The sequence below is a fragment of the Falco naumanni genome, chromosome 2 (assembly GCF_017639655.2).
Source record: "Falco naumanni isolate bFalNau1 chromosome 2, bFalNau1.pat, whole genome shotgun sequence".
Taxonomy (NCBI): domain Eukaryota; kingdom Metazoa; phylum Chordata; class Aves; order Falconiformes; family Falconidae; genus Falco; species Falco naumanni.
This window is the reverse complement of record NC_054055.1, coordinates 28,467,944-28,492,056: the sequence shown is the minus strand read 5'-3', so window position 1 is coordinate 28,492,056 and position 24,113 is coordinate 28,467,944.

Genomic DNA, 24,113 nt, shown 5'->3' with positions numbered 1-24,113 from the left:
AGAATTTATTTTATCATGAATGAGACTTCTTGCTCATACTAATTTATTGGTGAACATTTTAACGTAATTTTGTAGTGTTTATTTTTAACAATAGCTTTTTATCTTCAGTTTTACATTTTGTGCATATCATTGTTATTTTTCAAAATATTTTTTATGAGAACACAGCGTTCAAGACATGTGTTTCTAACTAACTAGAAACTTGGGCTATGAAAACAGTCTTGTGAAGTCTTGAAAGCATTTCTAATTCTTCCAGGAAGACTACAGGGATAAAACGTAAAATGTAACAGTCCAACATTTTGTTTTGCCAAAGTTAAACAGAACCTGAGCCTCAGCAGTTCCAATTTCAGTCTAAACTTAGAAGCCATGTTTTTCATGAGTCCTGTGTTTGGCAATTAAGACTTTTTTCTGATGTTTGCTGTTTGAAAAAAGTAAACGTCTCTTCAACAGACTGGAGAGAGTTATTTAATTTACATTATGGTCTCATCTCCCTTTTAATGTTAGAATAACTCGATTTCATTTGGTGATTTTCTTCTGGTATTCTTTGGATATGAGTGAGATCTGAATGAAATCTATGCCTCTAAAGGAGGAAGGAAGCACCCTTGCATCTTTTAAAAGTAGATCAAGATCCACCTTCAAACCAGTCAGGTTTGGGTTTGTATTTTCCCCAAGCTCTGACTGAAAAACTATTCCAGGACATCACTGCTCCAACACTTAGAAACTGTTTTCTGATGCTCATTTCATATATGATGTAGTTATGAGAAAGGTTATCACATAGCCTATCATTTCCAACAGAGAAAGGAAAATATACCATGATCCTTGATGCTAGTGAGGTCCCATCTGTGACATTAGCAGACTCTGTTCAGGCAGGATGAATTCAAATCAGAAGAGGAGAAGGACTTTGTGGTGATCACTGATACCTAGTTTCATTCCTATTTTATGCAAGAAGATTAAACGATCCTGGCTTACTTTGCCTAGATAAACAATACTGGAGAAAAGGTATAGCTACCGCCTGCAGACTCACGGTGGAGTAAACACCAAGAGGGACAGGCCGTGTTGGAGCTAATGGGCAACCTTAACACATGATCACAGGGGCATGAATTGGCCAAATGTTTTGTCTGGAGATCAGCCAGCTGCATGTTGCATTTAAATACCCCTACTTCGTTCATTGAAGAACTGAGTAGAAAGTTTACTAATGAACAAGTACAGCAACATCTTTCTAGTATGAGGGACAAGAAATCTAACTAGTTTCAAGACAAAATTAAACACATATATTAAGGGATTTTTTTTTTCCTCTGTCTGACTGTTATAAGAATACTTAGATTTGATGATCTTTCCCAATCTTTTCCCAGCCTGATTTTCTACTTTATTTCTACGTTAGTAAAAGTAAAGCTATCGAAGAAAATCGGCAGTGTTATTAGGCACACTTTTCCTTTGGGAAATATTACAGCCATTCAGCTCACTTTGTAGTAATTCCCTTGATTTTGATTATTTTTAAATCTTGTATATTAGAGAAACAGAACTATGTTTGTTCACCTTCTTTTCATACCTTTTTAAACTGAATATTTATCAGTGTCTCTTTGCAATGACATGGTACTTAGTGGCTTTATTTGGAGCCCTTGTTACAATTCCACAATTTCCTGGACCAATTTTGCCAGTATTCTGTGATGGAAGTAACAAACTAAGCATTGTCTTCTCCTTGATGTGGTAGTTTCTACTTCTGCAGAATCCATTTTAAACATAATGGTCCATGAGGAAGTAACCACTTGGCCATGGCATTATATGAGTTTTTGTGGTCAAGCCAATAAGAGCTCAAAGTCAATGTGAATACTATAATTAATTTTGGAGGGACAGAGTTGTCTTATTTTTAATTGAAAAAAATGGGAAAGAAGTCTCATTTTTTTAAAATGCTGTCTTTTAGCTACAACGTAAATGAATATAAACCAAAATTCAAAGAGTGGTAGGAGAGCTTAATTAGAAATTAAATTCAACACTGTAAGTGGTACAGTATGTCCATCAAAGCACAAACCAAGGTTTCATGTGGAGTTTATAAGCTTTGTGTGTTGCTTCTGGCCATGAAACATTTTGACTGAAAAAAGGCAAGAGTCTAAAGTAAATGATCTACTGTTCACCTTTCTCTCAGTAAAGTTTTGATGATTTCATCAAAAGACAAGTTTTAAGACATACTAAAAAAGCCAGAGCAACAATGTATATGTTAAAAAGACTAGAAAGAGGCAATCTTATGTAATGTCCATTTAATTGACTAAGCTCACAAATCAACACCATTTTATTGTAATAGAGTAAGTCAAATAAAAGAAACAGTTGACTTTATATTTGAGCACATTTATTTTCTATGCTAAACAAAAGACTTGAAAGCTCCATGGCATATTTGTCTAAGAAAAGCCACCACCATTTGCCAATGCTTTAAGGATTTGTTGTGAGAAAAATGTTTAACTTTGGGCTGATGTAAAACTGAACTTCTATCTAAGCATAAAATGATTGTTGTGGTTTTTAATTGGAATAAAAGTGAAATGAAACAAGCTATGCTACACTATTAAACACTTTGTAACATATGGATACTGTCCAAGACACACAGCAAACCTACTGGTGTATTTTCCAAGCTTTGACTCATATAAATTTGGATGTAGTCAGATTTATTTCTGGCAGGAATTAAGTGCTTTACACAAGGGGAAAACAGAAAGGCCACAGTTTGGGGAAGAGGGAGATCTGAGATTATTTCTTAAAAGTATAATCACCACCAAGGATATGTTCTGTGGATGTGTATATGCATAAGTTTCTGCTTAACTAAGCAAAAGCCCGCTTTTGTTATGAATAGAATTATATAGAAATGTGCCTATATAACTTGAAAATGGAACAACTTGTCTTTCATCGTTAGACCTTGTTGAGGGGAAAATAACGCATACATACTTCCTCCCATTTAATTTCCTTCTTTTGAGATACATATTTGTTGAGCGATCCTGTTTCTTCCTGACAAAGTGAAGAAAAGACATTCTTATGGAGAGGAGACAACATTCAAGTTTTATTCTTTTGTGCCTGTATCAGTTTTCAACCTGGGGCAATCAGCACTGCAGATAGATCACTTCCCGGATTGGGTTAGTTTTACAGAAGGAAAATCCATAGCAAAAAAGGAAAATAATTTCAACACAGAGAAGAAGCTAGCATTTCAAGAAAAGCACCTGATGAAAAGAAAATATTGGATATACTACCTCAGAACAATGAAGAATGCAGCAGTGATACCCTTGAAAAGATCAAGGACTTTTCAGCAGCATCCTTATGGTCCAGTATGGCAGCAAACAAACATGGTAACTTAGCTACTTTTTCAGGTCTGGAGCTAATTCGCTCATAACAAGTTCAGGGCATGTTGCATCCTGTCCAACTGCTTTGAATCCTGCCCCTTATTGTCATCAAAGACTTTCATGCAAAGAACGAAACTTGTCTATTTTCTCCTCTGCAGGAGGATGTTTTCCTCATTTTGCCAAGAAGAAATAGGATCACTTAACATGCTGTGACAAAACAACAGCTTTATCTTGCTTGTGCTCCAAACAGATCTTGTTAGGTGTTAGCAAGGAAGCAAATCACACAGGTTAGGTGATTCAATATTTCAGATATGAGGAAAAGTAGCTTTCTCCACTCTGCCACAGCTAGGGTGTATGACTTCCCAGGTCAGAACCAAAAGACATCTCTTGTCTCTTTGTCTTCCAATGATGGTAATGTAGACAAAACCAGAATTAAATTCCTGTAGTGCAGTTTAGACAGAAACTGGGCACATGAACTCAGGAGGCATGTCCAAAAGTTCCTGCCCACATGGCAGGCACATGAGATTCCTCTGGTTCTGGGTGCCTGAAGCTGCTTCACGTCCAGGAGCAAGTTTAGCTGGACTGTCCAAGGAAATTTTCTCAGGATGTAATTTTCCAGTAACCACTGACTTTTATGAAAATCAAACCTATAAGTTCACACATGTATTTGTACACTTCTCAGAAGCTGGTGTTTGCTTTGTGGCTAACTGTCACTGTAGATCCCTGAAACTTCTCTCAGACCCCAATCTCGCACAGTGCTTAAAAAGAATGAGGTGTCTAAGAACAGGATCCATGAAATCATCATGCTGAATAAGAAACTGTCTAATTTGGTCTGCCTTTTTCTTCCCCATCAAACATGCTGACTTCTATATTCTATCTGTTGGACAAGAAATTGTAGAAATCTAAAAGTTACAACAAGATCATAGAATCATAGAATATCTCAAGTTAGAAAGGACCCATAAGGATTATTGAGTACAACTCCCTGCTCCTCACAAGACTACATAAAACCAAACCATATGACTAAGAGCATCGTCCAGATGCTCTTTGAACTCTGACAAGCTTGGTGCCGTGATCACTTCCCTAGGGAGCCTGTTCCAGTGACCCACCACTCTCTCAGTGAAGAACCTTTTCCTAATGTCCAGTCTGAATTTCCCCTGACGCAGCTTCATCCCATTTCCTCATGTCCTATTGCTGGTCATGAGAGAGAGAAGATCAGCATTCCCCCAGATGTTTTCTTATACTTTCGAAAAGAAGGTAGAAGAGTGGATTGAGTGACTTTACAAGTTTGTTCCTCACTGTGGTAACTAGTACAAAGGTGGCTAAAGAACCTGAATGGCAGCTTCAAGAAACAGTACAGTATCTCTCCAAATGTAATAGAGAAGGTGTAACTAGAGATAGTACAAAAAAGTTTGTACATAGATCTGAATTTTGAAGCTGAATCAAAAATCAAAGGTAGGATGCATGCTTAGTGCAGAATTCCTAATTATAATTTGAGTGGCAGTCTTATGTGGAGATGAATCTTCCTCATTTTAGGCCATTTCATTGCCTATTAATTTAAGCTTTTTTAAGATAAATTGAAATATAATTTGGAATGTACAGCAAAAGTTACATTGTCATCTGTGTTTTTTCTGTCTGAGCTCCTTCCAAAAAGAGATCAATGAAGGAGGGAAATTAGGTCCATTATGATCCTTCTCACTGTAAAAGCAGCCCTGAATAGAAAAATAAAAGCTCTGGTGAAGAGAAGAGCTTATTTAGGAGGGAAGAGAGTTAATGACACATATGGTCCAGAGGGATATGAAGTGAAAGTTACTGGGTGTGTCTAGATGATTCTTGTGCAGCAGGGAATGTGCTACAACTTCGCAGAATCACACGTGGGTGTCTGGGGTGTCTGTGAGAGAAGATACACACCCAGGCAAGCAAGGAAGCACTTGGGGAATAGGGACAGCAAATGTTAAGCAAAACTCTGCTTGGCTTCTTGATAAGCATTTCTGGCCTGACGTACACATATTTTTTTTTCTCTATAATGTTCTCAAGATGGCGTTCCATTAAAAATCTTCTGCTATGATAAATCTTTTAGGCATTGCATGCAGATGGAGGGCTGCATTTGTTTATTTTACAAGCAGAAGAATTTCAAATAAAATGCTTTCTGAAATATGTTCAGAATTAAATATATCCTTCAGCTATTTAGCTTATAGGAAGTGGAGATCCAAACATTCATCTAAGAGGACTAGATCTTGAAGTAATTTTTTAGTTTTACCTCAGCTGTTACTCATATGAAAGCTTACCTCTCAGATTTTCTTGATACTGTTTGTTTTTTCTAGTCATGATCAAGGATGCTTACAAGAGAACAAAATGGACCAAAAAATAGCCTTTAAATTAGATACAAAGACACTTAAAGTTGACACAGAAAGTGGGTATTTTTGTAGACTGTAAAGCAAAAAGCTCCACTGAAAATCATTTAATCTTGTTTTCTGCAGGGTGATACCCAGAAGCTCCTCAATCAAGTCCATATCTTTTTGTGGAGCTGTAGTAGGGAAGAAAGTAAATATGTGCAAGATAAAAGAACACTATATAAGGTACATGTTGCTCTGGGGAGAAGTTGATGTAGTCCATTCCCTTGTCTGTTATGGCCTTACAGAGGGGGAATAATGATCACCTGAGGAAGGAAGCTCTAATAAATCCTAAAATATACGAAAAAATTGACAGCCAGGCCCATTGCATTAGAGGGGCTTGGCACTTTAAACATGGAAAATATAAAAAGTCATCTATACCATTCTGTTATCTTGAATGTTTTTTTCTGTAGCAAGCCCAAAGACAAACCACTTTCTGCATTTTATTGTCCATTCCATTAATTTGGGGTGTAGCACTGGATGACCATGATGACACACAATCGTATCAACAGAAGCTGTTACTCTACTCCTTTATTCTCCTGTCTTTGCCAAAATGTAATTTCCAACCCTTATTCTAAGGAAGCTCACTGAAAACAATTTGTCAAAAATACAATAAATAAATAAAAATAAATTAAAACAAACAGTTTAAAATGCTACGTTATCTGCACTACAGCTTATACTCTCCTCCATTTCAGAGGTGTTAAGAGAATAAAGCTCAACAACTATATAAGTAGTAGTTTTCTACAGCTGCTACAGTTACACTTTATCGTGCACCATAACTATGCAGATAGGGACTGTAAACTCATCTGGGACGCACACGTCTAACTTTCTGTGAAGTTTACCTTCAAGTAGAATAACTGAAGATTCCTGCAGAGCTTGGGCTGCCTTGATAAACTTCTGAAGTCTTTTAAAGTCTAGTTGCTCTTTGCACATCTCCAGCACAGAGAGTCTATAATCCTTCACAGCAGCTGCAGCAACTCAAGTTCTGATTATTTAGCCTCCTGCCTGTGTCACAAGGTATGGCTTGTCCAGCCTTTCAGCTGAAGACAAAGTTCCTAGAAAGATGTCTTTCTTGTGTCGTCTCCAGTGTTTCATCTGTTCTTACAGATGTCATTGCTGTCTGTGGCTTGGTGTTTCATATTTTTTTTCAGTCACTTCACTTCTCTATTTTTTTTCTTCTTGCAAAGCTCTCTGTTGCTGAGTGCTGTCTTTATGCTGTACACTTAGGTTTACTGCATCTCTGAGAGACGTCTTTCTCTTTATTAGAAGAGACTTCTAAAGTGTTTTCCCCTTGAATGGCAAGTATAGTGTCTTTTTTGTTGTTGTTGTTCTTTCATGTGCTATTTGGTTTGGAACCCTCTGTCTTCCAACAGCCTTTGCTTCCTGTGTCTCTAACAGAACTTGTGTTAAAATCCTCACACTTCCAAGGAAAGTGCTACACGGTCTCTGAATGTTACTTCTTTGCTTGCTCCCCATTTGTAATAATAGCTGTCTGTAGTAAATTCTTTTGCTCTAGTCTTGGCATTTTCTCTTCATTTCAGTCCTCTCGTTTACAGATTTGGCCTGATTATGAAAAAGACATGAATAGCCTCTTAGATGGGGCCTAAAGAAACAAAAAGTTATCACCGATTAATGTGTAATCACTGCCCTAGTGTCTGTCCAGTTAAGAGCTCTTGGCCTGTTTCAAAAACAAACTGTTGGGATGGAGCTAATCCTCTTTCACCAGCAGCTAAATTTCTCTGAACACCATATTTGCTTCAGGCTGTGAGTGCTCTCAGGTAGCTGTTAGGGCTTTAGAAGGTGCTGAGGTCTTGGTAACCAGCAGTAACCTGATCACAGAGCCCTTTTTGTTCACCTTTTTCATCCTGAGCAGAGGCTGGAGCACAAGGACTAGCCAAAAAGCATCACTCAGGGTCAGAAGCAGGATATTTGTCTGGTAGTCCCATGCTCTCAGTATTAAACCTAAAAACAGCAGGCCAGTTAGTCATCAGGTGGAACATCTGAACAGGCATACTGGAGATCCATGTAGCCTAGCATCTGGTCTCCTACAGGAGACAGTGCTGAGGGAAAAACTAACAGTAGCAAAGTAAGCAGATACAAATCCAAATCTACAAACTCCTAGTAATCAACAGTCTAGAAGTTTTATGAAACAGAATTGCTACCCACATCAGAAGGCATTCAATATCCATGATAAGTATTTCTTCCACAAACTTGTTGGTCCCACATTTTCATTGCCTACCATAAGGAAATGTATTTCTTTTTCTTGAAACCTGGTGATGGACACTTTTTGTTGGTGTCTGTTCACCAAGGCAGCACATAATTCTTCCTCATTTATTTTTTTGTCAATTTTACCACATTCTCCCCCCACCCTTGGCCCTTTAGATCTCTTTAGGTCTTTTTCCTAGGCAGAAAAGTCCTAGTCCAAGGCAGAGCAACTAAAATCACAGTTGTTTATTTTCTGCTATCAGGCTCTGCCAGGCCACATCTCCTTTCTAACATGCTTTCCTAGACCTTCTAGTTTACATTACTTGCATTTATGTTCACAGTGGTCACTTTGTTCTCTTTTAAGAGAGAGCTTCACCTGCTTCCAAAATGAGCTTGGATTGTGACATACACAAAACAAGACATGACTGAAGTTTCCTGCCATGGCGGTCCCCTCATTTACAGATGAAGTTTCATCTCATGGAATCCATGCAGCAAACCTAGAAGCTCACAAAGAATGGTGCAGGAGTCCTATATTAAATCCACAGATCTCATTTTAAAGTACTATTTAAGGAACTCCCATGATTTAATAGGGCTTGTTGCAATAGGAGAAGGGGTCATGGTTTTAAATTAAAAGAGGGTAGAATCAGACTAGATATAAGGAAGAATTTTTTTCACAATGAGAGTGATGAAACACTGGAACAGGTGGCCCACAGAGGTAGTAGATGCCCCATCCCTGGAAACATTCAAAGTCAGGTTGGTTGGGGCTCTGACCAACCGGATCTAGTTGGAGATGTCCCTGCTCATTGCAGGGAGGTTGCACTATATGACCTTTAAAAGTCCCTTCCATCACAAACCATGATACTATAATTCTATGATTTCTACATCACTGAATGGTAAAAATGCAGCCCCTAATCTTTAGCTGGATAGCTGGATATTTGGACAGTGGTTTAGCATTGAAATCATGAAAATAAAGGCAAAGACAGTAAACTGAATTTAATAATAACTGAAAACAGGTTTATTAAATGCACACTGCAAACATAACCACTATATGGTTTTGATCATTTAATTGCATTTCAAGAATCATATAGCTTGACCTTTTTGATAAGTCATCTTGACACTGAAGAGAGAAAATCCTTGCAACTACAAGGATATGCGCTCGACTGCAGGATGCATATGCATTCACATTCTTTCCATTAAAAATATTTGGCTTTTATGAAATAGTCTTAGATGAATCTGACCAGACAGAGTATGGATGCGTCTCCAGCTGTTGAAAAAAACCTAAACTATTATTACATTGTTGTAATTTTCAAAGCTATTGTTTTAAGTAGGAGTATACCCCCAAAACCTGATGTTTAAGCATGTTTGTGGAAAAATTCCAGTGTAATTTTATGTATATACAGATGAATTCAAAGAGTCTTTTAATCAGCAGTGCTTTAAGTACTGTGTTCTCTGTATTATGCAACTTGTTTTCAGGTCAACAGAATGAAAAAGTCAAGATTTGGCAAAGACCTCTAAAGCAAGATTTAGAGATTTTAATTATTTTCCTTAATCTAGGCTAACATCAGAAAGAAAGTTACTGTGTTTATTTTATTGCCTAATAAAAATGCATTAAATCGGTATTTATTAATCTATTCATAATGTTGGGTCATGACAGTTGTTCTAGAATGAATGTTGTTACACTTAGAGCAATACACTTCATGTGTGAAAGCATCATTTTCCAGGTTGTGATAATGATGGAATCCGATGTTTTACATAAGAAAGACTGAAAACTTTAATCCAGTAGTTTCTTTATCAAACTTTCATCTCTGACTGAATGACACAATATCTTTTACAGCACTGGATTTCTATCCTGGAAATCTATATGGATTTCAGCCTGGTATTTCGTTACTCTAGAGAACTGTGTGAGAGAAAAATCTAGTTGAGGCTTAATTTCACCAAAGTACAGAGTGGTTGAGGTTGGCAGGGACCTCTGGAGGTAGGTGATCCAGTCCACCCACCCTACTCAAGCAGGGCCGCCTAGAGCCAGCTGCCCAGGATCATGTCTAGATGACGTCTGAGTATCCCCAAGGAGGAAGATTTCACAATGCCTCTGGGAAACTTGTGCCAGTGCTTGGGCACCCTCACAATCAAAGTGTTTTCTTGTGTTCAGAGGTAACCTCCTGTTTCAGTTTGTGCCTAGTGCCTTGTGCCATGCTTTGGGTCATGAACCTAAAACCCTGTCAACAACACCAGTTCCTTAGCCAACTATTGACTTGTCCTATTAATGCTTTTCTCCTCATTCCCTTTTTCCTCACTGGCAGGATTAAAGAGAGCTCTTCTTTGTCCCCTGTGCCCTTGACTAATGCCTTCAGAGCTCTGTAGTCACTTTTTATACCCTCCAAATTTGTGTTATCAGTATCATTTGTGCCCACATGGAATAACAGTGGGGGGTAGTAGTCAGAGGGTCAGACAAGTTTCCACAGTCTCTCCACAATTTCCTGGACCCTGGTCCTGAGCACACAGCAAACCTCTTTAGATAATTGTCCAGGTAGACAGTTGGGTGTCTCTGTCCCCCTGAAGAGAGAGTCACCTATTACAATTACTCACAATTTTGGTGTACAAAAAGCCATATACCCACTGAAAAACTTTCACTTATAGTAAAAGCAGTAGTTTTCATACTTCAGGAATGTTTAGAACTAGGAATTTAAGGAGGTTTAATTTCTCTTTACAGAGGGGAAATACTTCAAAAGCATGCAATGAAATTAATCATATGGATCAGATAACTGAAGTAGCCTGCATACAACCAATATTCCCTCCTCTGTATCAGCTTTCGGCACCAAGCATTAACAACCTTCTGCCTGCTCTATAATTAGCACCAGTAACTCACTAGTCTGAAACACACTGGACAAAGGTGGGTTAAAGACAAAGGTAAGAAGCTCCTCCTCAGCTGTGCTAAGCATGCCTTGGCTACTGGTTCACCCATTTCAGGAGCAATATGTTCTTAAACGGTTTCAAAAGCTTTTGCACATAAAGGTTTCTAGCAACAATTTGTAAGCTTTTAGTAAATATGTGACATCTCTACACATGATCTGACTAGAGCTGAGAGAAGTAGTTGAATAATGATCATTGTCTGAAAACATTTTTTTCCTCCTTATGACACATAAAGCTTGTGACACATAAAGCATTCATAAGATCATAGGGAATTATTGTTGCCAGAAATGTGTTTGTTAATTATGTCCTTTTCTACTGATTCTAAGGCTGCTGGGTTCATTTTAACAGCATGTAGGATCTGTGTCCTGTTAAAATACTTTCCAGCAGTTAAAATATATTTGTGTGACATAATTGTCTGTGTTTGTATTTTAACTTTCCATAATTACACGGTTTCCAAGCACACAAATGAAATACTAGTTATCCTATATTAACCATAGATGAACCACCCATAATGCACTCTATGAATAAAATCAATTTTTCCTAACAAAAAAAAAGCAGGTTTTAACACGACAATGGGTGGAGTTAAAAAAGATATCAGGACTAGGAGAAAATAACAAAAGCAAAGTTAGACCCTCAGTAAGTGTTTTTGCAGCATGTCTTATTTCTATAAATCTAGACAAAGGTCATTATTAAACACATCTGTTAAAGCTGAGGTGAAATTCTGAGCTTTATTGCTGAATTTTCCTTTGCTGCTTACCCCCCTCCTATCTGTAGCCATAACACCAGCACCCCATTATCCCTGAGTAAAACAGTTCACATCTGAACTGGATAGTCTTAGCCTTCCCTGGAGATGAATGCTTAGTTTGTACATGAGCAGCTTTGTAAAGAAACTACCTGATTCATTGCAGAGGGAATCCTAAGTGTAAACTAACGTCTCTGCAGTGCAGCCTATGTAATGATGAAGGAAAAGGGAGCAAGAAATCTTGAAAGTGTACATGTGCCTTCTGTGACATACAGAGCCACTAGTTGTTCATCAGCTTCAATTTATATGGGGATAATTCAAGGCTACCTGTCCCTATGGAGAAGCATTTCTGTAAAAACGGATTATTTTCAACTCTGTCCAGTCCAAATTCAGATGCACATGCCAGTCACTCACTACCCATCTAGGTTTCTGCTCCACAACTTCCTACTAATCATCAGTAAATGTTTATAGCTGATGGTAACAAATAACAAGTTAAACCCAAAAAATCTGTTTTCATTTGCAATGTAACCTTAAGTTTTGCAAAACTATACCAAAAATGTTACTTTTGTGATAGAGTAACTTGGATTCCAGCTTGAACTGTATTCAGACTCTAGGTTTCCAGTAGTGGTTGATGATCATATTTTATAAATATTAGTGAAGGTTGTAACACTGGACCCTGAGGGTGCTTTTTCATTCAGTTCAGTGACACAAAGATCAAATACATGTATGTTCATCCCATATTTTATATAATTAAAAGCCTCACTAGAAACGACAATCAGATTTAATTTAACTGCAGACTTTTACCAAGAGACACCAAAGCTCCTTTAGCCATCTTCTGGTCAGTGATGATTTTCATGGGCTGATACAGAGACTCCTTCTCTCTTACACCATTTCACACGTAGCTTGTGGTTCTGCCAGTTATTCAGATGGGAAGGGTGTGGTTAGAACTCATTTTAGGAAGAAAATGAATATTTTGTACTGGAAATAGAATAATGCAAAAATTACAATTAAAGTGTACACTGTATTTCACCGAGTGCATAAATCAAATAGGTTGTTAAAAATTTCATTCTCAGATAAACAAAACCTAGACATTTTTACAGTTTGGCACATCAGCAGAAATTTATTGTCTTTAAAAAATAACTGAAGATTAACAAATTGTCTTGTCTTTGACAGAAAGCTGGCAAATGATGGATTACATAATGTACTTAACAAATCTGTGCACAGGCTCCAGAGAATAAAAGCAATATTGCCTATAAAATCTAGTATTAAAAAAATAAACAAAAATCTCTGCTATTAATCATAAATTACAGTGTGGGATGATTTAAAACAAATGGGTTTGAAGAAACAGTTCTTTAAATGGAGACATCAAGTCTGTGTTTGAAATCTGTAATGTTTACTGCAAATGTCAGACATTGATCACACATCTTTGATATGAGGTTGTGTAGTTACTGAGTTTGATTTGTATTGAACATCTATACTAAAATTTTCAGCTAATCAGTAAATATAAAAAGTAATGCAAAAGGTACAATAACTTTATCTCATGCCTCTTCTCAATATCCCAGTTTGTGACTATACCCTGGGTCACTACGGTACACTCACCTGTAATGCAACCTAGTACGTTTGCTATCCTCGGGTAGCACTACTGAAGATTTTTACTAGCTATGCCTTTCCCTCTTTTGGGGGGGCAGAGGGGCTGTTTGAGTTGGAGGTCCCGATCTCCCATTACCACCGTTACCTTTGTCCTACTTCCAACTGATTTTAGGAGGGTTGCAACACTTTATCAATTTATCTTCTCTTGGGGCCAGAACTCTTTCACTGGGAGACTTCTTTCTGCATAATTTACATAAAGTGCTCTTATCATTCTGTTCTTTGGTTCCCAAGGCTCCCTTGATTAGAAGTCCTTCCAGTCATCAGTTTTGACGACTTGAGATGGTGGGTACTTGAAAGGGTGAGTCATTTAACGACTTGAGAGGTTGGGTCAGCTTGACTCAAACTTTGTGCATAATTTTGTTTAACGCCAGCAACCTTTCCTTAACAGAAAATTTTGTATATATGCGTTTCCTTAACAGAACACATAAATGTATATACAGCGGTATCTATACAGTGGCATCAGTAGCAGCCAGTACCCTGTGTTTTAGTAATCAGGTGCCAACTTTATTGTAGAGCCTTTGTCTTTAATGTGGGGAAACTCGGTATAAGTTTGAGCATGAAGATGGCATGGCTCTGTGACCTCCTTGTGACATGAAATGTGTTCTCCACCTGTGATGATAATGGTGCCATAGCCCTAATGGATTATGTTTGCTTCTACAGATTCATGTAATTGCTAGTTCTGATAATAGGGGCAATGAAAACTCTGCACATATTTCTTAGTCAAGAAGGTCCTAAAAAAGATGCCTTGCAGAGGGATCTAGATAGATTGCAGCAATGGTTAATGGAATGAAATTTAGGAAGTTGAAATGCTGGATGCCGTACCTGGGACTGAGTAATGCTGGGCACAAGTACAAAATGGGAGAGGAGTGGCCAGGACAGCCCTGCGGAAAGGGATCTGGGGGTGCTGGTGGGCAGCGGGCTCAGCGTGAGTCAGCTGTGTGCCCTGGCCACCAGGAGGGCAAACCGCACCCTGGGGTGCATCAGATGCAGTGTGACCAGCCGGTCAAAAGAGGTGATGATCCCGCTGGATTCAGCACTGGTGCAGCCTCACCTTGAGTGCTGTGTGCAGTTCTGGGCACCACAATTTAAGAAGAACGTTAAGGCACTCGGATGTGTGCAGAGGAGGGCAACAAAGCTGGTGAAAGGGCTGGAAGCCATGTCCTGTGGGGAGCAGCTGAGGATTCTGGGCTTGTCTTGTTAGGAGAAAAGGAGGCTGAGGGGCGACCTCATTGCTCCCTACAGCTTCCTAAGGAGGGGAAGTGGAGAGGGAAGTGCTGAGCTCTTCTCCCGACTATCCAGTAATAAGGTGCATGGGAACAGTTCAAAGCTGTGCCAGGAGAGGTTTAGACTGGGCATCAGGAAGCATTTCTTTATCAACAGTGTGGTCAAACACTGGAACAGGCTTCCTGGAGAGGTGGTTGATGCCCCAGGCCTGTCAGTGTTTAAGAGTTGTTTGGACAATGCCCTTAATAATATGCTTTAACTTTTGGTCAGCCCTGAAGTGGTCTGTTGGACTAGGTGATCATTTCAGGTCCCAACTGAAATCTTTTCTGTTCTATTCTACTCCATTCCATTCCATTGTATTCTGTTCAGATTCTGGAGCTATGAAGATACCAGAAAGGCTCCCTCTGTACTTCCACTAATCTCCTATTATTTTTTTTTGAGCATCCACTGCTTGCTACCAGAACATACAGAGTACAAAGCAAGATGGACTGTTGGTTTCAACTAAAATTAACCTTCCTTTGTTATGCTTTTACAAATTTGATGTTTTCTAGTGAAGTTTAGCCACCAGAACACCTACATACTTAAGGGTATGCAAAATATAGGACCTTACGTACTCTGTGTATATCTAGGTTTAATTAAGGATGCAAATAGCACCTGCAATGAATTCTATTGTAGTCATGGGAATTAGAACAGTGAAGAGAAAAACAAAAAAAAGGCCAGCACAATTAACTGAAACCTACAGGAATCTCTCGGGTTTTATTTGTTTTGTAAGTAGTAAAAAATCTTTAAGCCATTTTTTTGCTCTCCCCACCTTTAAAGTGTGTATGAAGATGACTCATTCTTCACCTAGAAAGTAAGAAGGGGTATTTTGTATTAAAAGGTGTGAAAAGTTTCCTGAAACTGCTTCACCATATAACAGAAGAATTGATAAACGTTAAGCACATTTCCCATCACTTATACCCCCTCCTTATTTTATAATAATGTCTTCAAACAAATACTATGAAGTCAAAAACATGGAATGACAGTAAAAAGAGGCTGAGAAGTTGTAAAGTATTACTGTTAATGCAGCTTAATCAGATGATCTACTTAGTTCTATAATACTCAGAAAGCAACAATCAGTTTGAAGTAGTTTTAATCTAAAAATCTGAGAGATTTGGGGGGGAGATTATTTTCTGAGATTTTTTTTCCCTTTCCCTACAGTGTGCATTTTAAACTCTTTACAGTTATGTAGCAGAGGATTTTTAAATTAGAGCAGTAATCAGTCACCCAGATTCCAAGTTTGACCACACATAAGTGTAAAGTTTAGTCTTACTAAATCTGAACTTTGCTGTGGGTCGCTCTTTATGATGAACTGTACCAAAATTTGGTATACAAGACCTCCAGACTTTTGACCTCCACATTCATGCCTTCGGTGCATCTTGAGATTAGCAATGTACCTGCTCATGGATGCTTCTTTTCTCACCTTCCATTATAGCTAAACCTATTTCCAGTAGGGAATGCAAAAAAACCCAGCAAATGTTTGAGATGTGTTTTGTCTGAGATTACTTCCTGTGCTAAATCCAAAAGCACTCTCTGACTGGCTGACCAACTAACTGAAATACGCAGGCATCTATTACTACCATTAAGATTACACATTCCAGAACTACAGCTCTGTGTTTTTTGCCAGACCAAATGCCATCCTCTGTTAAACTCTTCCTCAGAGAGGAAAATCCGGCCACTTACAGTTAGTGTGAGCCAAGCGATCAGTATGCCAGGTCTGCAGCTGAAAATCTGGAATTATCTTACAACAGCAGTAGGAATATTTAGGGATGAGTGATTGTAAGAAAGGACTCGTGGGACTGGCAGCGTTCAGCCGGACTTTGGCCAAGCTAAACACCAAGTAGAAAACGCTCTTCAGTCATTGCAGCATAATCCCAGACTCCCTCCTGTCTACACATATCTAATAAAATTAGTTTAAGACCTAAGAAAATAGATGTGCAGACAAAAACAAAACTTCATATCCAATTCACAGGGATTTTTTTCTTCCAGGTGGAGTGTAAAGGATAACAGGAAGCAGCTTTATGAATCGTTTCGAGAAAAGAAACACTGGTCATCAGCAACTTGTGAAAGGGACTGAAGAGACAGCCCCTAGTTCCAGTGAGACCTCTGCCTGTGGGCCATTCAGTGGCTTGCAAGCAGCTAAGGCCATATTTCTAAACAAGTGGATTTCAATCTGTGGTCCATAATCCACCACAAGTTCATAGATTTTTTTTTCTGGAAATGCAAAGCTAGCAAGACAATTCTGAAGAAGGAGAAATTTGATATGCTACCATTTACAGCTTCACTGGAAAAAGATGTAAGCTCTGCTAACAAAAAGAACCCAGTGGAAACCACTGCTGTACAGTATCTGATCTGGCCCTCTTCTGTAGACACAAGGATGTTAGGAACGGGATAAATTAAACATAAAACTTACCTGTCTGTTACTCAGTTTGGAAGAGTAAAAAGGTGCTATTTGCTAAGAAAAATCACAAAAAAAGATAGGCAAAACTGGTTGTTCATTTTGGAGAGAAGCTTGGGAGCAGGTCTTTACAGTTATACTGTACTCACAGGAGCTATTTTGAAAGGAAAATATGACTAAGGCCTTATCTGGGTTTTTTCCTCCCCTTTTTAAACAACGCAAAGGTTAAACTGTTTTGGTTTTTTTAAGAAGTAAATCTTACAATTTCTGCCATTCATGCCATGGCCATCTCTAACTTCCACTACTAGGACAGCAATTCTGACAGAGCTAAATCGTACGCATATTTGAGATATAAGGATAGTGTGGAATTCAGATCATTTGCTACATGGCACCTCTTTCAAATAGTGCACAGCATAAGCAACCTTTGAGCTGCACTGGCTCTTTAAAGGTTAAAAAATACTACTTCAGGCATCAGCTTTGCCCTGTAATTCCACAGAAATGATGAAAGAATTGTTCTCCCCTTTACCATATTTGTACAGGTATGATCAGAGACAGTGTTTGGTGTGGTGATAGATTGACGAGCAAGGGAAGGATGTGGCAGAGTGCTTTGCATGAGGCTACCTGACATATAGAGATTTTTTTCCTTCAGACCAAAATTATACAAATTTTCTCACCTTCAGGACATGCTGTTTACCTGAGCTGAAAAATATTCAATTAATCATGTCTTAAATTTAGCCAGTAACAGATGCAGAATTAAGATTTGTGTTAATTATTGCTCTATGGGAAGTCTTTTATTTAAGGACTGATTTTTGAGTTTTTGTGGAAGTCAACAGTCATCAGTAATCTGCACTATCAGGACAGAAGCTGTGCACACTGGGTGCTGTATCAAGAAAACAGTAGCATTTCTATGTCAGGAAACAGAAAATATGATCACTGCCTTGCTTAGCACAAGGTTTACAAATTTAAGCTTGTACTTATTTTGAACCTAGAAGACTCACCCCTCTCTTCCCTTTCTCCTCTCCATATGCAGAAGTACTCAGCAGGCATTAAGTATTTTAAGTCCTTAGCTACCAGAATGTAGGATTAATAACTAGAAGTACCTTTACAAAGGAAAAGTTTAACATTGGATTGGATAGACTGGGACAGTAATCAAACACTCAAGATTGTGAAGGAGACTCAATAAATTAGTCAGAAATAGAGTTTGCAGCTTTTTCCAGGCCACTTTCCTGGATTATGAGAGGTAAATGATAGCATAAACTCTTAAACCAAGGAATATATCCACAACAGCACCTAAATTTTACATATATTGAAGCCTAAATGTATCTTCAGCACTGACCCAGGAGCTTTTATCCTAAAACCGAGAATTTAAAATGGTGAGAAATTTGAGCTGGCTGTTAGGAAGCAGTATAGGACGTTGTGCTTACTACACAAAGGAAACTGAAGGTGGGATGGTCAAGGAAGTTACCACAACTTCACATGAGCAATTATGCTCTACCTGGTAGCCTCTTGGCAGACAGGAGTTGAAAAACTTCAATGAAAAGTGATTTTTTTCTCACTTTGCCTTACAATTGTAACAGATGAAAGAGATGAGTTACCAGAGCCCATCTGACACACAGTTGCTCATCAAGCCACCAGGACTTATGAGTGGATGTCAGCCCTTAAACATCTGCCCTTCAATCAATGTTACAGTTAAGGAGTTAGACACAAGCCCTAACTTCACAAAAAGGTCATAGTAGCCGTTAACCCTCTTCATAGCCTGCAGATTGCAAGTCACAAAAGGCACCGAGGAGTGAGAAACTCGGATCAAAAAAAACCCAAACTTATTCTTTCAGACAAACAAAACTCATTTTCTTGAGGGTACCCAAGACCAAAAGCTATGGGGCAGAAGGGAGAAAAGTCCCTCTCACTCCTTTCCATTGAATGCAGACCATTGTGTGTGATCAGGTAAATATCTTCTGGACTAAGGGAGGGAGACAATGGGATGAAATAAGATGACTCTATATGCTGATTGATAAGAGATGGACCTACATTTTTGTCACATTAACATTTCATATGAAACATTCCAATAGATTTTGAAAACAGCCATTAAACAAACATTCAAATCACATGCAGGCCTAGTATTAATTGAAATTATTTTAATGGAACCTACAAAGAAAACACTGAGTAAAACATTTCAAGCAAATTGAAATATTTTTTTCGGTTGTTGTTTTACTCTGGTAGTGGGCCAGGATACTAATTATCATGATAAGTTTTCATTTAGTCTGTATAAGAGGAATGCATGGTGTGTGGGATGTTTTCCATCTCCTGTGGACCTGCGTAATGGGATTTGTGAGTCACCACTTGGTTGTACCATGGGAGGTGTAGCAGAGCACGATTTCTTTTGTTGCCAGCTAAATTTTTTGAACATAGGATAAACACACACCTTTCTTCATATGGCACTTTTCTCCGCACTGAAATAGCAGCTGACCAAATTCATCCCTCCCTCTTTTGTTGGCTGCTTTTGGCTAATAGTGCATGACCAGAGAAGAGCCAGATGACTCCCAACTTCCATGCTTTCATGTCCACCAGCCTCATGGCTGATTCCCACAGCTTCTGACAGTTCTGAGATTCAAAAGGGGGCCAAGCTGGACACATCCAGATCCTTTCAGTTGTTGCTAGTTCACATCAGTGTGCAATTTAGACCTATGGAGATGGAGGGTAAAGCTTAGGCTGAGCACTTGCCAGGCCAGTTTGTGTTCTAGAGACAATATCCGTGCACATTTAGGATCCATTTCTGTAGATGATGCTCTCACTCTTAACACTGTACAGAGAGGTGCAGGTGTTTGGAGAGTTCCCAGGCCTCAGCATATTTATTCTCCAAAGACAGGCAAAGTGACTTACTTATTGGCCTCCTAGCTTCCTTTGGCTGACTTCATCTAATGGAAGGGTTTGGTCCCTTAGAGCACACTTCTGCGGAGGTTTCTGTGGTGATGTGCATGTGTTTCTTAAAAAAAAAAACACCACAAAACCAAAGCAATAAAGAAACATCCCTGGGCAAAACAGTTTATCCTGTAGATTCCTATCATACAAGCTAAATGTTAATGCGTTTACAAACAGCTAGTACCTCCAAGAGCCCTGGGGACAGTGAGGCCTAGTTTCCTAGGAAGCCATGTTTTGGATATGACTGTTCATTCCTAGGTGTGTAGGACACACAGAGCTCAGTTCTGCCGTTGGGGTAATTAGTAAAGGCTCTCCTGGCAGAACTTAATAGCTCTGATAGCTCTACTTCTCTGACTGTGGGCTCAAAAGTTGTTAGATGAGGACAGGCCAAGAAAAAGAGAAAAAGGAGTCTGTATGACTCCTGTTTCCCTCATAAAGCAGGCCTTTATATATTCTGTCACATATAGATACATTAATCAAGCCCAAATTGAGACTTTTTTTTCTGCCCATGAAGATATTTTTTGCTCCCCAAAATTCCACTCTCAGTGAGTAACACATTAAGCAGAAAATCCAATGGACAGCTGAAGAGCTTTTCTGTTGACAGTCTCACCAAATCTGGTATATTCATACAGCGTATATTGGTTCTCAGTGATTTTTATTAATAAAAAATGAGATTGTATAAGTCCCAACCAGTTATAGTTTGGGGCTCATTATACTTGGATTTTGAAAATAAATGAGTGATTTAATTATCTGTTTTACCAGCTCATGGAGTTGTTCATGCTTGTATGATTTGGGTCAAGTACATACTAACAGTCAGGAGTTTACCTGTGCATGTTTAGTTGTATTCAATGCCAGCTGAAAAGAACATTATGATAACACATTACATAGTCTGATAAATTTTATCCCTTTACATAGGGATATTTTTGTTAAAAAAATATTTTCCTGGAGAACATTCTTTGCAAATGTAAACATCAGTATGAATTTCTTTCAGAGTCCCAGTGCATGCCTTCTATTTCTGTAATAATTTCACCATCATTACTATTCATTCACTTTCTCTTCATACTATGCATGTGATGGGCCTTCTTGAGGTAGCATATAAACTCACACTTGAAACCAACATTAAGGAATGCTTCTGCTGCAATATGTATAAAAAAATTAAACGACTTCGTTAATCTCACAATTTAGTTTGCTACTCAGCACTCTCAGGTTTTGTGCAAAATTTTCATGAGTAAAACTACTCAACCAGATTGATTAGAAAACTAAATTATTTTCCACCCATATGATGCGTGAGGGGAGAAAGACATAAAATGTCAAAGATTTCAGGAGTAGTACTGACTCAATTCTATTTTTTTTTTCTTTTTTCTTATTATTCTTTCTTTTTTATCTTCTTTTATCCTCTACTTTTTGACCAATTTAGCATTTATTTGTACCAGACACAAATCTTAGGAAAATATATTCGTGGATCCTAACCCTTCCACCCCAAGGTAAGATTCCTATTCATAACGTATCTTTCATAACTTACTGTGATCAGCCCACCTGAACAACAGACTGAAAAAACTGACTGCAGCATATTATGAAGACATTTCTGTCCACAAAGCTTGTCAAAGAGGAGTCTAAAAAGATAAGACACATAAATTTTAAATCTAATAAAACATACTAATTCAAACAGATATCATGCAACACCATGCTGGCCTCCAATAAAACGTATCCACTTAGAAAATTATTTGTTTCAAGCAAAACTTCAGAAGTAAAATGTCAGAAAGCTTTTGAAAAGTTCCTATTTCATTTTGATAGTTTTCTTTTTTTCCTTAGTTGTCTATAAATACTAATGTTGAAATATAAAAAAATTCTAGGGATGAGCAGTATCAGGTTCGAATTTTTTCTTGGAAGTACACAAAATGATTTATGATGTCCCATTTCCCTCCCAAAACTGTTGCTTCCCCATCTCACCAGCACCTGTGTCATCAAGTACATAGGGTTAGATCTGCTAATGTGCAGATCACTCTTAAGTCTACTGAAAGCTCAGTAAGGGAAATCGAACATTTAAAACCACAGTGCATGCATAATTGCTTTATAGATCAGAGCTGTTAGCAGCTTCCTAGGGCAGGAAAATCTTTTTGTACAGCAAAAGGCTGCACCCTTTAGGGCAATACTAGAAGTGATGGTTATAAGTACACACTCAATAAAAAAAACTGTTTAGGACTTGGTATCTAATATAGAAAATTTAAAAAGACAGATAAGAAAGAGTTGGCTTAAATTAACGGTTTTGTGGGAGATAAGGGAAATCCACTTTTATATTCCGTGGAAAATAGCTTTGTAAATCAAAGATTTTTGTTATGAGCTTTCTGTTTTGTTTCTTTGGGTTTTTTACGTATATCTCTAAGGAAAATCTGTAATGGTAAGCTAAACTAACAACACTAACAACACATATGTTTTGTTTCTACTAAATCTTTTTAACAAACAGCTTTAAAATCGCATGGTATTAAAAGTAAAACCTGATGGGGGGGGTGGTAATTATTTTGCTATGTCTCTATTATTCATTTGGTATAATTTCTACTGAGTGTGGTAAGATTGGGGTTTAGATCTAAGATGGTATTTTGAAAATAAAATGAAGCACACACAAATAGGCATACAAACAAATGTATATATAATGTATATGTGCAAGTATATAGCCCAGCAAATTTTCATAAAGAATACAAATTTATTCTTTATAGATACACTATGTCCACGTGAAAGAGTTAAAAAATTATAATTTTAAACAGTTTGCAGTGTGTGTTGAGCGTATCATAGCTCTACATAACATCCGCCCAAGTCTTTGCAGATGTTACTTAGCTTTGCCAAGGAGTTTCAGCACTCTGAATGAGGTACTGAACTCAGGTTTGACTGTTCAAGTGTAATCTACTTTATTTCTTCCCCAATGTAGAAGGGAAACTAAACAAACTAAATCTGGTCAGCTGATTCCCCCACATCCATTTATTGCATTTTGGAATTACCCATGACCAAAAGTTATCCTCAGAACACCAAATGGCTCAAGAGAAGTTTTTTTTTTCAAAAGAGAAAACAGAGCTAAGTACCCACATATAAGTCCATCTTAGTCTGACACAGAATATATATATCAAAAAGATCAAAGTTAATAGGAAGAAACACCGATCTTTTTATGTTATCCATGTTAATAAAATCTATTCCTTGATGAGGATCTGATTCAGTGCCTTGCAAACAGAAATGTCTAAAGAAAAATCACTAGTCCTTTGAATTATTATTAGCACCTCTTATTTACCTTCTGTTTTTCTTATTACACTTTGCAATCTGATATAATAAATGAGAATTTGATGGAACATAAATAACTAAATAAAAATACAGTCAAGTCAAAGAACAGTAAACAAGAAAAGACCGTTTCACAAGTGTCTCCCAATGCAGATTTTTTGCTCACTGAAAAGATAACATAGTCAGCTGTTAGTAATGGACATTTTCACTCCCCTGAGTTTATCACCCACCCACGCTGTTCTCATTTTAGAAAAAAAATAACATAGTATGGTACTAGTAACATTTTATTCCTTCACATATTTTGGAACAGTAAATTCTGTATGGGAAAAAATTCCCCTTATGCCACTAAGCTTCCCAGAGAATGCAGATCTCTAGACCATCAAGTCTCCACTCACTTATTTTTTTATTTGCTTTGGTGTAGAACGAACCACTGAGAGGGGATCTATTGTGAGTTCTGTGAAAAGTCTGCAGTGATTATCATCTTTTTACAAGTAGTCCTTCCCAGCTGTGATAAAATGAGGATTTGAGAACAGTTAGATGATGTAGTGACATACCAATAAAAAAGCTACAAGTCTTTCAAGGCCAGTTACATTTCTCAATATATACTACAGGAATATATGCACTGGGAATCCCAGACACAAGTATGTACCACTGATGGGATTCTGACTTTCTAATGAGATTTATCTTTGTCTCCTACTTCTTAATACATAACTTTAACATAAAGACATTAAGTGCTCTGCTTTCAGTGTCAGTGGAGGCTTTGTGTTCTCTCAAAAAGTGACTTGGTTCCTAAGTTTTTAATCTAGCTAATTAGCACTGATGCTCCAAATGATGGGAGCTACTGTATTTTTTTCAAAGCAGAAAATGCCATTTACCCTTCAAAATGTTGTTTGAGAGAGAGAAAAATGTGACAATTCCAGAAAGAAGCTGGTGTTAGACCCTTCCTGATACCAGTTACTTCAGGAATAGGAGCAGTATGTCTTTTCCACAGCACATATTTTCCACTTTCATCTTAGACAGCTTCAATTGCTAAACCATCAGACTAAGTAACAAATAAT